This window comes from Chiroxiphia lanceolata, chromosome 4, assembly GCF_009829145.1.
Source record: "Chiroxiphia lanceolata isolate bChiLan1 chromosome 4, bChiLan1.pri, whole genome shotgun sequence".
Lineage (NCBI taxonomy): Eukaryota > Metazoa > Chordata > Aves > Passeriformes > Pipridae > Chiroxiphia > Chiroxiphia lanceolata.
This window is the reverse complement of record NC_045640.1, coordinates 69,708,096-69,729,025: the sequence shown is the minus strand read 5'-3', so window position 1 is coordinate 69,729,025 and position 20,930 is coordinate 69,708,096.

Below are 20,930 nucleotides of genomic sequence, written 5' to 3'. Positions count from 1 at the left end.
GTCAGTGAATCAACAGTCTTCACAGCAAACTAAGTAGTTTTGGTTACAGAAAGTTCAATCCTCATAAGAAATTCTCTTTCTCCAAACATTTGGACATCGTCTCTGTCTGCTGTGTCTTTTTGAGTTTCCTCTTTCTAATTCTGAGCAAATTGCTGCATGGAGCTACTTCCATGTGTCAGAGCCAGTGCTGAGCAGCAGCTGTAATCAGGATACACCAGCTAATACAACCAGGGAAGAAGCAAGCTAATGTCAAAAGGATGCTCTTCCCTGGTTGTTTGTACAAAAAATGCTTCCCTCCCTCTCACCTGCCCCAAAATAGTAAAATTTAACCAAATAAGTGTCTTTTCTTATAGAAATAACCTCCTTTCTGTGGCATGAGTAGTCTACAAGTAAGTGTGGGGAAAGCAAGGGGGTCTATCAGACAGTCAGCACTGGAAGCATTAACAGGGAGCAGCCCTGGGTATTGCAGTGTTTTGCTGTGGCTGTCTGAAAGCTGCCTTCAAACTGGTGGTTGTATCCTCTCCTGAGCAAGATTTGTCCAAGGGGAAAAAAAGGCATCTCCAGTTCCTTTTAATGGTTGTTAACACAGATATGTAGGTCTTGGGATAAAAAGTTTTTCGTCAGTGTTTGGAAGTAACTGAAATTGACTACAGATATACTGGGAAAGTAAGGGGATATGCTCATAATCAGAATTCTTCTCCCATTATTTCCACCTTTTTACGCTTATACGTAATGGTTGGGTTCTGCTTTTGAAATGGAAATAAAGATCTGTGGGTGAAATTAAAGATATTTTTGTAAAAAAAAAAAGCGGCTAATTTTAGAACAAAAATCATTGATGTCCCATTTCACTCTATTATTTTCAGCAACTAATCAGTTTTAATGAAAACATCCTTGATGGATAGGAGAAACTTTCTGGCAGCTAAAACTGGAGGAAGTTGACAGTGAATATATTAGTTGGAAAGAATCATATGTTCTGTAGCTAGCGACCATATATTTTAAATTTGTGTTATATCAGAGCTGGTAAAATTGTCGAACTGTTCTGCTGAGTGTATTGAAGTCGATTCTTGAAAGCTGTGCATGGAGACATTTGTTCATGTTGACCAGACAGATACATTATGTTTATTGTTACTCTTACTTAAATCCATCTGTCCTGACCCACAGAAAGGAAGCTTAAATGTGGCCTGTATTTAAAACAGAAAAACTATGTGTATGTATGTATTTATATGTATATATTATGCAGAAAAAATGTAGAGGATTATGACTGCTAAATTCAGGTATTACAGTGGCTTATGGAGCTACAGTATTGCATACATTTAAGAGAGCCTGTGTGGGAATAATTTTTATGCATATTTCTGAAGTCCACTAAAATAACAGTCATAACTATTTTTTAGTGGGTTTTCTCAGAAAACCTGACTTGTCATACCCCTTACATGTTTTTGTTACCAAATGACACATGAACCTTGTGTACAGCATCTCCTGCTCACATCTCAACTTTTTTTTCCACAAAAAGTAATTTATTCAGAATTAATGTAAGCTTTGAGTTTTAGTTATGACTAATGAATGAAGTGGAGGGGGAATAAACCAAGTTGCTTTTCCATGATTTCTTCTCATATTTAAATTTTTACAGAAAATCAAAACATTGTCTTGTCAGATACAGGTAAAGTCAGTATCAGTTTCTCCTGGAAACAGAAAGATTTGTTACAGATTTCCTTACAGTTTGCTACTTTGCAGTGGTTTTCATATGTAAACAGAGGACAGATGATACTCAGACTTAACTGTGACTCATGAAAGCAGAAGTACCGTCCCTTTGTCTTCCATAAACAAAACTGTTTGTGTAGCACGATTAGCCAGTTGACTGAGTTCTCATTATTGGCAGAGGACTACTACTGGAAGAGCTGGTTAGAAAAAATCTGTACCATGTAATGATAGATGTTATTTTTCAACTAATGAAAAAGCTAGTAAAAGCTGAAGATCACTATTTTTCCAACCCAGCCTTAAACCCTATACCAGTGGCAATAGAGAGACTAACCATCTCCACAGAATCCCTTGGCCCGTGTTATTAATCAGGGCCATAACATCTAAATAAAGCTGCATTTGAATACCTTCCAGCTACACCGAGACCATCTCTATGGTAGTATCAGTCCATCACCGGGATTGCAAGTGCCAGACGGGAATGTAGCAGACAGGGAGCAGTCAGGGAGGTGTGATGGCTGCCCCGGCTCTCTGGAGGACACTGAGTGCATTCAGTATGCTACAGAGTCAAGGGATTAATCTTGGGATTTATTGGTTTTGCAGTGACGAGTGAATGCAGTAGGGAAATGATGAGTGGAAAAAAACCCAGAGCAATTAAAGTCATAGGACTGCACGTTCATGAAATATGACCACAACTGTCCAGCCTACACCTTCCCCCAAATAAATAAAACTGACTTCCAAGTAAGAGATGGGAGCCAAGAAGTTGTGGAGGGGGTAAAAAAAAAAAAAAAAAGCAAACATCTCTTCCATCTGGGCATGGGATTTATAATCATAATCTCTGAGGAAACCAAATAAGAGAAGGATGTGTTTTTCATCCCTCTCCCTCCCTGAGAGCTGTAATTGTGGTAGAGGTTCCTACCCACTTTCACGTGGGAACAGAGAGCGAGTTCCACCAAAGAGTGAGGAGTCTTTTCTTCTGTATTCCATGTAGACTAGAAAAGATGGAACTAGTAAAGCCCCATCAGGTTTCTTTATTTCTGTTGGAATGTGGGAAATGGAGCTTTTAGGTATTGTGAAATTTCAGCTTCTTCTACCCAATGAACTTAGGAGAATTTATTGCAAGAAGAGATGATATTGAGGTTCAGGTTTATTTGTATTCAAAGATCTGGTTTTGAACTTGGCAGAACAAATTTTTGCAGGGTTTGGCTGTTCTTGCAGAACCTAATCCAAAGCCCATTGAAGTCAGGACAAATCTCTCCCTAGACTCCAGTGAATTCTAGGTCAGACCCCTACAGTAACATTGATTCCGATGGTTGCAGAGGTTGAGATTTTATTACTGTAATCAACATAAAATATGCCTGGCTTTCATTTTAGATACTTCCCTCTTTCTTTTGCATAGCATTCAAGAAATAATAATATTTACTTTTCACAGAGAAAATATTTATTTATCACTATACAAAATTATGAAGTATAATTATTGTTATATGAAGTTATGGGGAATTCCATGAAAAACTATACTGAAAGTTCTGTCCATATTTCTTTTTTAATTTCCTCACATCTTCTGATGTTTATTCCATTTTTACAAGACATGCAGCTTTTAATTCCTTTTCCAGATGAATAGTTTCTCCCAGAAAGGAAAATAACAAGAGCAGAGACTACGATGGATTTCATCTAGGTTGGAGTCCAAATTCTGCACATAATTCTGGCTGATGTTATTAATATTACTGATATTACATTAATATCGATGAATATTGCACTCAATGCGTGGCTATCTTGCTAACATTAAATATAAATTAGAGTCCACTAAGGCATTTTGAGGCCATTTTAGAGTTTACACCATGGCAAAAACCATAAGCAGATGGTCCTTCCTTTATAGAATATTCCCCTTCTGCAACACCAACAGTTTTTTTTCTGCCCCATCGTAGTTACTGTTTACAGACGCACTTGTTTTTAAGGAGCTTTGTGAAGCTCTAACAACTTACAGTTTAACTTTCAAAAATTTTTATTTAACCTGATGTCAAAAAAAGCCCAAACCTTTTTTGTCTGATTAGTCTTTTTTTTCTTCTTCTTTTGCATCTTTATTACTTTAAATTCCTGTATTTGACAGTTAATTATCAAGCTAGGACTCCACTATGAGATCATTCTTTTTTTTTAATTGGAATACAAAATCAAACATTTTCTGCATTTGGGGTTAAAATCTGCTCAGGTAACATTCAAATCCCTGCAGTTTCTACTCAGGTGACTCCAGTAAGCAGAGCCTTAACATTTTGAGGTTTGCAATTTCAAAACCGAAATCATTAAACAGGGAATTTTGGGTGGAGAGAGAGGTTGTGGAAATTGCATATGTTCTTTGGTGTTATAGTCTCAAAATCTTTACTACACAATAGGTAGAAATATTCTGTATCTGGAATGACAAATTTGTGTAGGTGAAATTGCCATGTTCCTAATATTTTTGGTAGGAAAGTTGAGGTGATTTTATACACAGTAGATTACTTTCAAATGGAAGAGAGACAGAGGATTAAGTGTTGTGGGGTTCAAGGAGTGAGGGATGGTGCTGTTATAAATTCAAATCACTGAGCTCTTGATTTATTCAGGAATTTTCAAGAGTATGGCAATATATATTTCTAATTTCCACTGAGGATGAATTTGGTGAAAGGAAAGAGAAATTATTTGCTAAAATATAAGCTGGAATGAGGCAGTGGATGCCAATGTTAACACTCTTAAAGAAGAGTTGTTTCCTGAATTAGACTATGGAGCAAGGAGGATTTTCAGCAGTGAATTGCCAGGGCTGCTGACAGACAGTCCCCTTACAGGAGGGCTGGTGGGTTTGATTAAAACCTGGTGATGAGAGCTTTCACTAGCAGTCCTACCAGAGGCCCTGCCCACCCTCTCGAGCAGCCTCCTGGCTGAGGAGACAGCAACTTCCACAAAAAGAAGCTGTGGCTACTCCTCTCTCCCTTCTGGATCTTCATAGGATTAGGGAAAAGAAATTATGAATTACAGCTGCATCAACATGAAAAATGACAGTTGCTTTGATGGTAGGTGTTCAGTTAGCTCAGAGCTTTACATTTCAAGCAAGAAAAAGGCACCTGAGTTATAGACAGGCCATATAGCTGAATTATCAACATTATCCTCAGCTCCAAATATAATAATCTGAGTATGAATAGCACTTTTCAGCTGAGAAGCTGAAGTGGCTTGAAGATATTAGCAAATTCCCTCCTTCACTTATAGAGACAGGAAGCATTATTATTGCATTTGGGATTTGGGGGAGTTTGAGATACCAAGGAGTTAGTTTGTTCAAGATGGCAAGGGGAATCACTGGTAGGGTGAAATGAAGCCGTGAGGACTGTGCGTGTGCTGTTGAACCCTTGCTACTTATTCTTTCCTAGTCTTTCACAGCATGTCTTTGATTAAAAATAAATAGTTTCTCACACATCAGGCTGCAATAAGGGTCATGTGAGGTATGGGGTGACCCTTGCTGACCAGAAAATGAGTGCTATGTATGACCTGGACTGTGCAATATATTCAATTTACAACTTTGTAAAGTGAGTACAAAATGAACACAAGGTACCGTGACCACAGTATTTTCTCTTATTACTCAGTGAGGTGGAAGACAAGGTCAATCTCTTTTAGAATTACAGTTGGGTTTTAGAAATTGTTTTATTTTTATTGCTGCTGTGAGGTATACCAATAAAGCCAACCTAAGCACACAGGAATTTCAACTCTGTATCTACATTAAAATCTTTACGTTTAAAGTCTCACTCATAAGGAACAGAAAGCCTACACTGTGGTGAACTTTCTAGAATGTTGCAGGATACTATTAGGCTTCTCTCAGACCTGGTCACCTAAATGCTCTGTGATTGATGTATGTAAAGTAAAGAAAATAGCTGGTGCCAGGGCTGGGTTCAACCTGCCTTAGTTTTGGGAGAAAGACTAGGAAGACAGAAATCCAGGGTGGGAACAGCCTGTTTCTGTCAGCATTTAAGATGCAGAGGTGATGGTCATCCCCTGTGACAAAGCCTCATGTCCACAGTTTGACATTTCTTTTAAAAATTTCTAAACACACAAAGGCAGTGCATTGGTCTAAATATCTTGCTCACCTATAGTTTCTTATGGCATCCATCAGTGAATGGAGGGTCTGAAGAACAAGTCTGGTGAGGACTGACTGAAGGAGCTGGGGGTACTCTGCCTGGAGAAAAGAAGGCTCAGGGGAGACCTCGTCACTCTCTGCATCTACCTGAAAGAAGGTTGGAGCCAGGTGAGGGTTAGTCTCTTCTGGATAAGAAGTGGCAGGACGAGAAGAAATGGCCTCAGGTTGTACAGGGGAGGTTTAGATCAGATATTAGGAAGAATTTCTTCACTGGAGCTGCAGTCAGGCATTGGAACAGGGAAGTGGTGGAGTGGCCATCCCTGGAAGTGTTCACCATGCTGGGGACATGGTTTAGTGGTGGGCTGGGCAGTGCCGGGCTAGTGGTTGGACTCTGATCTTCGGGGTCTTTTCAAACCTCTCCAGTTCTGTTCTATGAGCCTATGAACAAACATTAATTACCACATGGATATGTATATATGTGTGTGTGTGTGTGTTTAAGTGCAGATATATATAGATATATATAGATATATATATATACATATGTATGTATAGGAGCTGGAGGTGTTTACCCGGAGAAGTGAAGGCTCAGGCAAGATATTGTCACTCTCTACAACTCCCTGAAAGGAGGTTGTAGCTAGGTGAGGATTGGTCTCTTTTCCCTGGTAACAAGTGACAGGAAGAGAGGACATAGTCTCAAGCTGTGCCAGGCAGGGTTTAGATTGGATATTATCAGGAAATTCTTCACGGAAAGGGTGATTAGACATTGGAATGGACTGCCCAGGGAGGCGGTGGAGTCACCATCCCTGGAGGTGTTTAAGGAAAGATTGGACATGGCACTTAGTGCCATGGTCTAGTTGACATGGTGGTGTTTTGTCATGGGTTGAACTCAGTGATCTCAGAGGTCTTTTCCAACTAATTAACTCTGTGATTCTGTGATTTTGTGAAATATATGCATGCACACAAACATGTATAAGGACTTTCTACAGCCTTCCAAGACCAAACTTAGGGTCTGTTGGCTTTACCTGAATCAAAATTTAACAAACAAAAGGTCTGGGCTTTGCAAGAATGTTGCCTTCATAAAACTTGTGTGTTAAATGAAATTTAGCTAGTTAATTTTATTTCCATTTACAAGGCAGAGAAGGGTGGTGGCAAGCAGTGTTTTCTTGATGGAAAAATTAAAACAATTTGGGAAAATACAAATTTCCAGACTTTGAGAATCTGTTTATAGACTATGGGGAATATAAAATAACATGCATTTATTGAAAAGGTCTTGATGAAGTCTTCTTGAAAGCCTCTGCATTTAAGAACCAGAGTCTTTTGTGATTTGACCTCCCAACATCAACTTATTTTTGCAGAGGGAAAGAAATGTTAAATGCTATGACTGCTAGGCTGGGAACTTAGTTCAGCTAACATCAGGTTTATGACCCAGGATGGAGGTAAATGGCCAAACCTGATCAACACCCCATTAATCCAAGGATGATCAAGTAACATTGCATTTGGCAAAGCCACAAATAACCATGTAATAACATTGTAATTCTATGGTAATTTCTTACACATGGTTATTGATGCCCTGTAAAATAATGTGTTACCAATAATCCCATATTACCTCTCTGCTCTTAAATATAAGGTCACTGACAGACCATGACTGTTTAATGTACTTTCAGTCTCAAACAGAAATCTTATACAATGGTTATAAAAATGAACCTCAGTGTGTGACCCTCTTTGCTCTTCTTTAATTATTTTTTCCTCAGAACATGTCACATATACATCACTGGGGTATTAGATTTAATTTATATTTAGCATTTCCTTTCCACTTTTCACCTACCTACTTAAAATTAGGGCTTTTGACAAGGATCTGGATTTTGTAGGCTGTTCCTGCTCTCAAGGATAGAGACCAAGGACCTTGTTATGAGGCAAATGGCTCCTGTACTGGGATTCAAACCGCTCCAAGACCAATTAAATACCACGATACTGTGCCATGCACCTACAGCTTACTTTGAGCACCAGTTACTGGTGAATTGTTAAGAAAAACTGGATACTCCCATTCAAACCTCCTACTGTGAAGATACTAGAAACCTGCTGAGTGCCAGAAAGACTTGTCAGAACAGGGAAAGCAGTCGCAGAGATTTGCCTGTGAAATAAACTAGTGTTGTGCTAGGTTTGTGTCTCTCAACCCTGGACCTTATTTGACTTAACCGTAATTTTTAATATAAATTTTTCTCTTTTACCTATGTGCAGAGAAACTTGCATTCCTCCGTAAGTTACTGTTTTTTCATGGAAGAAATGGGTCTTTGTAGTAGATCTCAATCATAGTCTACACTTTTTTATCATAGAATCATGGAATTGTTTGGGTTGGAAGGAACCTTAAAGATCATCTCTTTCCATCCCCTCTGCCATGTGCAGGCGCACCTTCTGCTAGACCAGGTTTCTGGTCTAGCGGAAGGTGTTTGCTGCATTTTTTCCCCATTATTCTTGTTAGAAAAGATTAAAAAAAGATATTAATTCTAACTTGAATCTTTGGTCTTAAATAGTCTTAAAATTACAAAACATTTTTATCTAAATTGACTCTGTATTTCAGGACTAACCCTCTTGTCTTGGTAAACCAGACATTGGAAAATATGTATCTGGAGTCAAATTTGCATTTGGCAGTTTATATGTAGCTCTAATTAGGAATATCAAATGAATTAGCAATATGGCCAGAGGAAGCTCGATCTTGTGCTGTTAAAATGGGTGAGGAGTTTTGCCATTGACTGCGAGGAAAGCAAGATCAGGCACCCAGGTAAGAAACATGCTTTGTTCCCACAGCTGTAGCAGATCTGACAACATGCTGGGCACCTTAGAGCATCTCTTGCTGCTCAGCATGGCCTGGGCTTCCACCTTTCACAACCCGAGGCAAGCAAATTTTTGCACACTTTAAATTCCAGTTTCTCCTTTTGCTTATGTATAGTTCTGAGATTGTGAGGGTTAGTTTTATGTCCGTAGTTCATCAGAGCTGGTATGTTTTGTACAGTGGGGTAGCAAAATTTAATGGCAGTTATCATTACTAGAGAGAGGAGACGTGTAGCAGTCCCTAAGAACCTCTTGATGACAAGACTGGGTCAGCCTTTATAGAAAAACAAACAACAAAATAATGCTACAAGCTGGAAGAGGAATCCCAAAAATAGTAACTGTCCTCTGCGCAGAAAAGAAAGCCGAGAACCCAGCAGTGAAGCAACTTCACCAACTTCATATTCTCTTTGGCCTAACTGGAATTAGCATCTGACTAGGTTTCCTTTCACCAACTGTGATTGTCAGGTAAACAGAGCAAGGGCAAAATAGAGATATCTGTGCCTAGAAATAGCAGAGTTCCCCTGGCCCATAAACCCACTGGAAGCCACATTTACTGGGCTGTGCTGGGTGCTAATGAATGAGAGCAGTGTCTCTGTCTCTGTCTTGATACAAAGTTCTTCAAATTACACTCCTGACTTTAATTAGTTTTTAGGAACCTATTTATGTATCCTGTATACAGCTGTGGAGCACAAGGAATTGTGCGGTTTCTGTGACCTTTTGTTGCTCCTTGCAGTGTTTTCTCTGATGCTGCTTTTCAGCCATTCCTCTCACCCCATCATGTTATCACAAGCATTATTCACATTCCTTAAAGGCACAGCTTGGGATACAAACATTATTTATATGTTTTTCAAGATCTTCTGTATCTTCTGCTCCCATATGAAAATAATAAAACTACTTTCCAGTGTTGCTGACTGGGATGTAGATGGAGTTGTCCATAGCAGGGAAACTCCTACTGATCTTCAGAGATGTGAGCAGCATTCATTCCTCCCACAGACTCTTACCAGGCATCTTTTGTCTTGGGCATTGGTAGACCAGAGGATATTCACACATCCTGTAAGCTCTGCTTCTAAAATATGCTACTTCAGTCACTGGATGCGGTCGTTCTAGTAACCACAGCTACAGTAGAAATTAAGGGTAAACCTCAAAGTTCTAATCTGTATTTAATCTGCAATGTACACCAACAAGGAGCACAACAAAGCAGGTGCAAATTCTGGTCTCTTGCAAGCAGATTCTCCCCCTCTTTGTATAAAAGTATTGTATAAAAACAATATTTTTGTGAAGCTAAATCATGAAGATGTGATTCCTCTAACTTTCAAAAAATTGTTCCTTATTTACTGAGTCAAGAAGAATATTTTAAACTTAGTGTAAATTGTGTTTTCTTTCAAGGGATTGGATAAAGAGAGATTCTGTGTGGCTCAAGATTGCATGTCAAGGTTTTGAACACGCAATGAAGATGCAAAGTTAAAAATCTACTTTTCGTGCTAATTGTCAGGCTTGTAGAATCATTTGGATTTGCTAAGTCCATTTACATGTCTGATAGTCAGTAGGATCATTCACTGGCAAGATTACTACTGGCAGCAGCACTTGCTGTTCTTTCTGCAGCTTCCATCCCTTTTCCCTTATAATCCATGCTCTTGTCACTGAAAAGTAGCCTTTTCCCAGGTAGAATTATACCTGCTCTTCTCTCATAAAATGCATAGTATGTATTCTGTTTGATGATTAGCTGAAAATTGCAAAATATGCTTTTTTAAGATTGTCTTTAATGAGGAGAGAAAATGACCACAAATATGTTGTTTATGTTCATTAGCCACCTTGCACTCTGAAGGGTATACCTGGGCATAAGGATATAGAAAAGGTTCTTAGCCCCATATGATTTTGCATTAACTTCCAGACACTTGCAGGCAGTGAAGTGGTAATTTCAAGCCTTTTGATTTGGCACAATTCACTTCAACAAGCAGAGGCGTGCGTAGAAAGAAAAAACACCAGCCCCCTTGGAAGGGACGGCATTCCAGCACCAACAAAGCTTCATTGTTCTCCTGCCCAGAGAGCCTGGAAGCAGTGGTGACCCCAAAGCACTCCCTTTGGAAAGAGAAAACTGCTTTGCAATAATAATTATTCCTGGAGTTCAAAAGACTAAGCCTTCCCCCGAAAGAAATCAAATGACTAAAAATTCGCACAACAGCTGGCTGGAGTTGAATGAAGACGTCAGTTACACAGATAAGGAAGAAAGAAATGGTGCCTTCAAATGCTTCAAAGGGACAGCTATGTATAAATGTGTTTGTGGTTTGTAAAAATAGATCGACAGTGCTGTGATCGGCACAATTAATGTTTCTCTTTTGTGTGCCATTCCTGCCTTAAATGCCTTCAATTACTTGAAAAACTACGGATTTCTCTGAATGAATAAATCCTTCTGTTACCTTTTCAAAGTGTCTGAAAGCTTGATCTGAAACATTACTTGATCCTCTCTGCCCTTCTGAGCCAAGTCAGCTATTATTCACAGATAGATCAGTGTGTTGTGCTTACTTTAAGAACACCAAGAATAGGCTCATCCACTGTGTTCCCTCAGGAAAAGGGTCAACTTATTTACTCAGTTATATAACAGACCTTCCCTCCTGCAATTATAGGGATGGTCCACACTCCATTTTGTGGGTACAAAACTTGGCCGAAAAACTCAGCATACAGTTGAAACTTAAAACAAAGGATAGTTTTCTGAACACAATTAGAAACAAACAAACAAACAAACAAACAAAACAACAAACCAACAGCAAAAGGCTGGGGTTTATATTCTTTTTCCTTAAAACACTTTGTATCCTTTAATCAGTGACTACCCTGAATGTGTGAAGAGTGTATTTCCAGTAATAATTCAAATTGATCTTGTACTTCTTACCATCCCTTAGACCTCTGAGTGTGGCAGTTACTACACAGAATCCATTGAATCATCGATACTTATACACTCGGGACAAAGCTCTGCATGAGAAGAGGGAAAAGGAACTTTTGAGACTACTTAGACAAAGTGTTCCACATATTAACACTTTTTCTCTTATCTGTGTGGGTTTTGTCTGTGTCACAGAATGGAGTTAATAGCAACCTCCCATCCCCAAGACTGTACAGTCACTCAAGGGTGAGTGATTTCTGTATTAGAGCATTTCCAAGTGTAAAGCTCAGGGAAACATGAATGGTATATGATATCCAAAAGAAACTGGGTCTTCAGTTCAAGGAAGGTTCACCTCAAGGAAGATGTATTTTTGGAAAGTCTCACATTTGCAGTTCAGGAAAAAGGAAGGGCTCTGCATTAAATAAATATATGGACTCGTAAGATTCTCTGCAGCCTTGACGTCTCAAATAAGAAACCAACCTGCAAATCATACACCCAGTTACCAACTGGTACACGGAAAATGATCCTGTCATCTAATTCAGTCCAGTTGAGATTCTGTATCTTAATTTTTTTCTTAGTGCATTTTCACAGATGAATTATCTTGAAGATGTAGTCCCTTAAAAAAAAAAAAATAAAAAAAATTATAGGCTAAAGCTCAGGACCTTTGGGAGTCATGATCTCTCTGAGTCTCACCAACACAACTGTTATCACTGCCCTTGGTCATCCTGAATTGCTCATGGGTTTTTTTTGGTGTTACCATAGAATCGCTAATAAGCAGGTTTCTCTTAAAAGATCACTTAAAAGGCACAGATGTGGGTTGGAGCAGCAGAGCCAAGTCCCTTTCGTGAGTTCAATCCTGCAGTGCATAACATATCTGTGAAGCACTGAGTTTGTTAGGTTGATAGCAAACAGGTATCCTTCAAAAGGTCATGTCTTCACAGAACTAATATCTGGATTTCTTTTTCTTTATTTTTTTTCAAAATGTGCTATGAATACCACATGATTTTTCTGGGCTGGCACCTGTATTCAGGGCTTTAACTCTCACTGTCATTGTCATCACTTAACACACAATGTCTTTCTTGGATTATGTTCTTCTGCTCCCTGCTGGAAAAATGACTTTTTGAATTTCATTCATGATGTCATTGATCTTGTGGAAGTATCTGTTCCTGAAAGGAAATGTGGGCTGAAGAAATTGTGACAGAGATTCAAATTTCATAGCCATCAAATAATAAATTAGGTAAAATAGTGGTCTCTTCTCATTTTTCACCTTCTTTTTTTGTACACTTTTTTAAAGGATGTTAAATACCAGAAGTACTTTGTGCTCTCGAGCCTTACTAGCACAGCATGACTTAGCTAGGAGATTCCTAAAACAGTGCTGCAATGTTGTCTGTACTGATACTCAAGCAAATTCTGCACGTGGATGGTCTTCAACTGATGTGGAAAATAAAGTCCATGTGAATGGCAAAGGCGGATGTATAGAAAATAAATTCATCTGAGAAATGAAGGGAATAGAGTTCAGTTTCATATCTGTTATCAACTGGAAATACTATTGGAATATCTGACTATTAAGTGCTGCTGTCTTAAGAAAATTAATACATTGACTTAGAGTAAATGGGAGTGTAGTAATTCTTGATTGGGTTCATGCTACTATATGTGTATGCAGGATAGCATTTTTATTTTTGTGTGCATGGCACATTCCTAAACTGTAGTTGCTAGACTTTCCAAGTTTCTCTAGCTGCCAAATCCCTCACTGTGACTCTAGCAGTGTTTTGCATTAGCTGTACTGAACAGTAAATATTATAAAGAAAATAAGAGCAGTGAGTATTCTGCTAGTGCATTTAAACCACTAACCCCCTGAAGTTACTTCTGACCAGTTTATATGGCCTCAGATTTCAAGGCCATTTATGAAATAACCCAATCTATCTTTTATTGTTGTAGTCATTACTCTTAGTCCACCAGGACTGCAAACTGTGATAGCCTTTTTATCTTCCTGTACTGTACTTGCAGTATTTAAAATGTTAACATCTACCCTTTGTTATTTGTTTAGCACATTGAATATTGAAACTGTAGTTGTAACACTGAAACCTCCAAAACATAATACAAAAGAGAAAAAAAATGTTTCCTGTTCTGTTGAATAAAATAAGAACAACAGAAATCTGTTTCAGAATCACCACTGAAAGAATACACTGTATAAAAGGAAACTGAGCAAAATGAATGGGCACCAATGCTTGGCAACATCCCAGGCTTTAAAATGAAACAGTAACGTAATTTTCTTTAGAGAAGATGGAGAGATAAAACTGAAGTTATTCTTCCTGCAATTAAGAACGCTGCACTTACATGGTCTTAAGACTTCTGAGGTCCTGTAAGAATGAATATTTCTTGTAACACTTTTATTTCTTTGAGAAGATAGCATGTATAGTAATGGTTTATTGGAATGTTTCTATTTTTATTTTATTTAGGGATGAGTTTTTAATCCTCAAATTAGTTATAGTGGCACGAGTCATTGTCCAGAACTTGAAATAAAGCTACCTCAGGTGCAAATAAGGCAAATCAAGAGGTACTGAAAGGAAAACTGCTGTCTAAAAAATATACGGAATGTAAGATTTCTTCAGAATTCCTATAACACTAAGAAAAGGTCAAAAGATTATGATACCAAACACCAAATGCCTCCTTATGATCAGGTACAACAAAATTGAATAATTTTCACTGAGAAAGTCATGGTGAGTATTGGGGATTGTTAAACTCACCTATATGTGTGTGAGTAATGGAAGGGCTACTGGTTAAGATCAGGCAACAAATTTATTAGGTTTTGAATTAAGGACTAAATTTGCTCATTAAAAATGACACTTTTCTGTGCTCTTTAAATCAGCTCTTTACAGAGATCAGGAAGTATTCTGTGGATATACAAAATGAGCTTGGAAAAACTATTTTGGATTAGGAAGATTGATTTGGTAATGACTGGGCTTGCTGAGGATCAGAGAAGTGGTTTTAGTAATGAAGATCTTGGGGGGTTGGAGAAAGAATACAGAGCAGTAAAGGTATACTCAAAGGAGGAAGAAAAATGAGAAAGATTAGACCTACACAATGGGACCTACCTCTATGGTCCTGTGTGAAATGCCTGTCTGAGCATGCACAGCATTTTCCTTTCAATTATGTGGACTCCACCTTACCAGAGAGCTGCAGAGAACATGCTGTGAGAGCTCACAGCTCAGGAGGGGTCTGCAGTTCTCATGCTTGAAACAGAAAGTCAGATTGGAAGAGACAATTTGCCAAGAACAAGAAAGAACATTGTTCTTACCTCCTAGGTACCTCACGGAAGTTCTAATTCATCTTTTGGACCGTTTTGTAACAGACAGAGACTGTAACAGAGTTTGCTATTTCTCTGTTTCTAAAACACTCTTTCTGGAATGTAATTGTTGTCCCACAAAAGAAAAACACAAACAAAACAACCTACAACTTTTCCCAGTTGACTGTGATACAGAAACATGTGGAAGCCAAATCTTCCAGTGTTCAGGAGGCAGAAAGCAAGAAGAGTTCTTTATTTGTTGTACTGTATTGGGAACTACAAATCTTAGCAAATATATAGAAAGGCAGAGTGTCCATGATGCTGCATACTTATTTTCCTCTACTGTGAATTTGTTGCTCTTGTCTGAAATTACATTTCTTTCCTGCTGGGTTGAAACAGCAAGGAATGGAACTGAACTTCATCAGCTGAAGTGAGAAATGGTTTGCAGTTCAGCTGGGAATTGGCAATCCTCAGTTTAATACTCTCTTTCAAGGTATTCTAAGTTTAGGAGAGCTACTTACTTCATATTTATGTAATGCTCTGCTAGAACTATACTGTTTCACCAAATCAAGCCAGTTAAGTGTTCGGTTTGTGTGCTGAGGATGTCAGGTTCTACAAAAGAATATATAAATTATTTTCATCATCCAGGCATGGAGAACTGCAGTGGTGGGTCTCTTCCTTGCTTACTTTTTTTTTTTTTTTTAATGTGAGCTCTGTATTGAACAAGTGTATCATTTACTTTGAATTAAATGCTGTGCTGCCCCACTCAAGGTACGTGCCAAGTGACTGTAGGCAAAGCGTATGGTCAAATTACTGCGCTTTGTCAGCTCAAACTCTCTCTCTATTAAAACAATGTTACATCTTTAATTTATTACCATATTTCTGTGCTCTGGAAAAGCTCCTGTGAAAGCTGGTGTCGATTTCCAGGCTCAATTCCTGCGGTCCCTGGATGCTGCAAAGGAGTTTGCTTTATAAGGTGAACTAAAGCAATGCTGTGAATGTCTCAAGGTTTTTTTTAATCTCCTTGGGTGTTAAGAAAGGGTTGCTATAAGCTTTTCCCTGCCATTTATGTCTCAGATTCCCTCATGTAATGTGATGCACTTCTTCCTGGGGACATTCTCTTCTAAAACTGATGTCCACTTGTGCCAGGTACAGCACCATGGTTTTCTGCCACCTGCATAGGATTTAGACTGGATTAATCAGACTGTCAATTCTTTATCTGGAATGAATGCCAGGATGGCAGTGAGATCTTACATGCCAATATCTGCTGATAAAGTCATAACATTTGAAAAGCAAAAGGCAAGGTTAAAGACTGTAGCAGAGCCTGACTAAAAAATAAAGCTTCTGAAACACACTACAAATATTTGTGGTTTGCAGAGTAGCAAGAAAAAGACAGAACTACCATTTAAGAAAACATTTATAATGCAACTGGATGACTCTGTGACACATTAAACATATTCAAAATATCACTACCTGGCCAGAATTAAGTAAAGATGAGGAAATCTTATGCATATACTCAAGTGTTATGCTTTGTGGGAAGTTCAAGTGTTAACTCAGATATTATTTAAGGTGACTCTGATGTGCAAGTGTCATGTGGCAAGTGACAGAGTAGATTTTTAAATTGTGAAGTTAAAACTAGATGAAACTTTGTAAACTGACACACCAGCTTTATTTCATGTCCTCTTCAGTTATTTTTGCAATACCCACAGCTACACTAGAAAATACTTTTGCTTGGGAGGGATAAAAAAGCTGGTTTGCTTTTTTTTGTAGATTTTTCGTATTTTGATGTCTTGGCTCAAGTGCTGAAGTTCATTTGACTTCATAACTTTCTTTCCGGTGTAGTTAGTGTTCATGAGCTTTTCACAGCTTGGAGCACTACATCGAAATGAATGCAGCTAAATTATGTTATGGCATTGACCAGCCAAGTCTGCCTTTTGCCATTATGCTCAGAGGGGCAGCAGTGCATGTGTGTGTAAACGCTGGCAATGTCAGAGTGTGTAACCGAGGGGAGCTGTGATGATCTATTTTTGCAGAGGGCAAAGTCAGATGTATCATTCCAGAGTGCTGGAATATGATCCTGCTGCTTTGTGTTCTGGCTTGTGATATAAAATGGCAATCACCAATAAGCTGGGGTCCTTTTTTGTGCCTAATTTTCTTGTGAAACATTACACAAAATGGATGGGTTAATGCTTCCATTCATATACATAGGGCAGGATTTAAATATGAAGTTGGGAGAGCTTGGCTGCAGATGTTCTTTCCACATACCCAACACAACTGCCTCTTCCCCTCTATGCAAAATCAAGGTCCTTTATGCTCTGTTCCATTTCTTTACATGTTCATCTTTCACCAAAAGTCAGACAGTTTCAGGTTTGAGAACAGTCCTCAAATCAAAACTACATTTAATCTCTGGGAAGCAGAAAGATATTCCTGCAGTTTCACAGCCTAGCAGAAAATTCACAGACAGCAGGGCTTTTCCACTGGTGAGGAGAGTCAATAAACTTTAATGTACCTTTTAAATTATGTCATCAATAAAAGGTTAGGAGAAATCTTAATAAGGTACGGTGTTGCTCGGAAATTTTCTGTTTGGGTCATTGGAGATGAGCCAAAGACGTATATATCTCCCCTGTAGCCAACTGTGAAAAACTACTAAAGAAAACCCTGACTTCTCTATTTCATGTTTATTCCATAAGAAAATCCTAAAGAGACTCTATGGGGGGGTCTAGGAATCTGTATAGACCTTCTCTCAAAATGAAAATGAAAGGTGGGAAGATTATACAAGAACATACCACACCTGGGTAAGCACTTGAGGGACATTTTGAGAGTCTGAAATGGACATACAAAATACACAAAAACATTTTCCTCACCTACAGCAAATTTCTAGAAATGGTTCGTGAAAACTAAAATGAATTGTGAAACTCATAAAGCAGGGACCAAGCCCACGCATGATATGAAGAAGCTCTTTCCAGCATCCTCACTATACATGAGGGTTTACTCTGTTCTAAATCATACGCAAATTACTGACAAGAGTCCTAATAATTTCAAGAAGAGCTTAAAATATTTTGAGACTACAAACAGAGGCTGAAATTCAGGGGTTGGTTATTAAACAAATAGGTAAGTTGGGAGATCTGAGAGGGAAGATGTAAACAATTCACATTCTTAGTGAAACTGGAAGCCATTCCATAATGTTTGAGGGTTTTTTCACGGCTAATTTGAACTCATTGGAATACCACCCAGCAAAAAAAGAGTTCCCTAAATGAGTTTGGTATGTGTTAGACATGCAACAGTTTTGAGTGCTGAAGGTATGTGATACAAGACTCATCACTCTGTGTATATCTTTGTGTTCCAGCTCCTCGGTATATGACAGGAATGTTTCCAGTAGTATTGAATTTGCTTTTCCCCAGCATGGCCTATAAAGATTTGCAAATATAACAAATGGTTGCTTTTATAACAAATATTTTGGCTTGTACCCTGTGTAATCTGTGAAACACCACAGCACAGTGATTTCCCTCAAGTCCACACAGCACAACAATAAATCAGTTAAAATCTAATGCACTCTCTACAAAGAAGGAATGTGCCATATTAGTCTTGAGACTTAAACTGAATATAGAGTAAAACTCACAAAAGTCTTCAGATATCTTAAGCTGTATTTCTATTGCTTTCATTGAGCTTTGTTTTCCAGACTCTGGTAGCTCTAAAGCAGTGATGATGGTATAGAAGAGAAGGAAACCCCCGCTGTATCATTTTGCTGTAAGTTGTATTTGAAGGGTTTGTTAAATCTGAGTTCTTTTAGAAGAACCTGTCCTTTTGTTACTTTTCCTTTTGAAGAGCATGGGATAACTGGATGGCTTGTCTATGATAGAAGGATTTTTCAATTAAATACTGTTATTTCAGCAGTTCAACATTATCTCCTACTTAAGACCTCTGCATCGAGTATTTGACTGACTTGAATTTCTAGTTCTGGCTTTTCTCTGATTCAAGAAGTGCTGCAGCTACCAGTCTCTCTAGTCCAAAAAATTTTAAAGCTAGTTTACTGCTATGTTTGAATAGTCATACGGAAGTGCCAGCTCAGTCAGAGTTATGATTTTGCTAAGAAGAAATAATGGCTAATCCCATTTATTTCAGCATGACTTTTTCTCTCTCACATACTAAATCTTGCTATTAGTATCCCCGAACAGGATCAGGATTTCACAGAAACACAGAAAGTTTAAGGCTGGAAAAGACCTCTGAGATCATCAAGTCCAATTGATAACCCAACTCTACCACGTTCACCGCTAAACCCCATCCTCAAGTGCCACATCTACATGTTTTTTGAACAATATATGTGTTTAGAGTGTTTGTGAATGCTCCCATAGCACTAGAAGAGGTACATGGGCCACTGCAGAAGGCTGCACGTGATCCTCCATGTCATAGTCTGCTTTCTACACTCTTTCCTTGCTCAAATGCTTCCTCTAGGTAGGGGAAGGGTATATTTTTAGAAGTGACCTTCTTCTTTTAAAGGGAATGGCCTTCTGAGACCGCATAGGATTGCTGTTGAGATGCCTAATTGGAAGCAATTTGATCTTGCTAATTACTTGCTTGGGTGTTTTGTTTTCAGCTGTCTGTCCCCAGTGTTTAACAGCCACCTTCATCGGGGCATTGTTTTTGCAACTCCCTCAAATTCCCTTTTAAGTGATGTCTAAACTTCAAACTGTTTTCCTTGTAGGTAGGTCTACAGAGATTTACTGGAATCATGGGAACCACAACTAGTCAGCAGGCGAGAGGAAAAGGCCCCATTATTGGCTCTGTCAGGAAAACTCTGCTCATAATTAAACCCTGCTTAAGATTTATGAATCCAGTGCAGTGGGCTTGATTGAGCTGCTTATCAGTTTAGGAGAACCTCATTATTTCAATTTTGAAGTAAAATCTGTTTAAGAACAGAGACAACTCAGCAGGACCTCTTATTGAAATATTTGGTCTGCTTAATAACGGGTGGCTACTTGTTAATTATTGGGGTGGGGAAGCAGAGCTCATTACTGGGATGAGTAGTCACGTCATCCCAATATTTTTCACATCAGTTCTTTGAAAAAGTCAAGTAAGACGTGAGTAATAACAGAAAAGTTCATGTAAGCTCTGAACTTTCAAGTGTAATAAGGATTTTTTTCACTTTGGAGTAAGAACAGTTTTTAATTTTTTTTAAAAGAACTAAAAGTTCTGTTTCCTTTTAAATCATAGAAGGGCATTAACACTCCTACCAGCTACACCACCAACAACAAAAAAGTAGCAATTGTTTTAAATTTGGAATCAATCTATAGACCCCTAAAAAAATTATCTCTGGTCACTTCTTAAGGCAAATACAAGTAAAAGATTTAGCGAATTCGAAAACACTGTCAGATTTAGTTAAAAAAAAAAAAAGGAAAAGTGAACATCACTGAAGCAAATCCCTGGTGTTCCTTGAGAGCCTCGTTAAGGTTTTGCAGCCAAATTGAAAGAAATATTGGGATGATTTCCTAACCCTACTGGAACTGTAGCATCCCCTAGATACTTGTTAAATCGAGTGATTTCCTTTCATCCTCTTGTAACTATATTATCTAGTGACCAGCCCTTGTACACAGTCAAAAGTGGAATTATTTCTATTTAAAAATACAGAGTGGTCCAGTATATTCTATTGTTTCTTAGTTGTATGTTACTCCACTCCACTGGAATGGATGGAATTGCTCAGTACAGTAAGGTGGTGATCACTGCATTTCATGAAGAATCTCTTCCCCTTCACTTAGCTAATTGTTGTTCTTGCCACACTTGAGAATACCAGTTTTGTTCCTTTTAAAACTTTTTAAAAGGATGCCTTTCCCGAGTTTTCCATTTTTTCACAGAAAGGTAACTCCATATCTTTACTGCTACTAATGCCAGTATCACAAGTCGAACACCACTTTATAAGTGTTTCAGCTGGTGGTTTTTTTGCCCCTCCCCCCTCTTTTTTTTTAACAGGAATGAATTGAAGTATAAACATTTCCTGCAAAAGTACATATAATAGAGGTTAGTTTGCCAAGTGGTTTCATTTTCCTCTTTGGCTGTGACCCTCAGAAAATGTTTAAAGAGTAATGTAAAAATAAATGAATAGATTTTCTTCATTACTATTTTCTTTCTCTGCAAGAATATGTGCCTGAGGGACACAGGGGTAT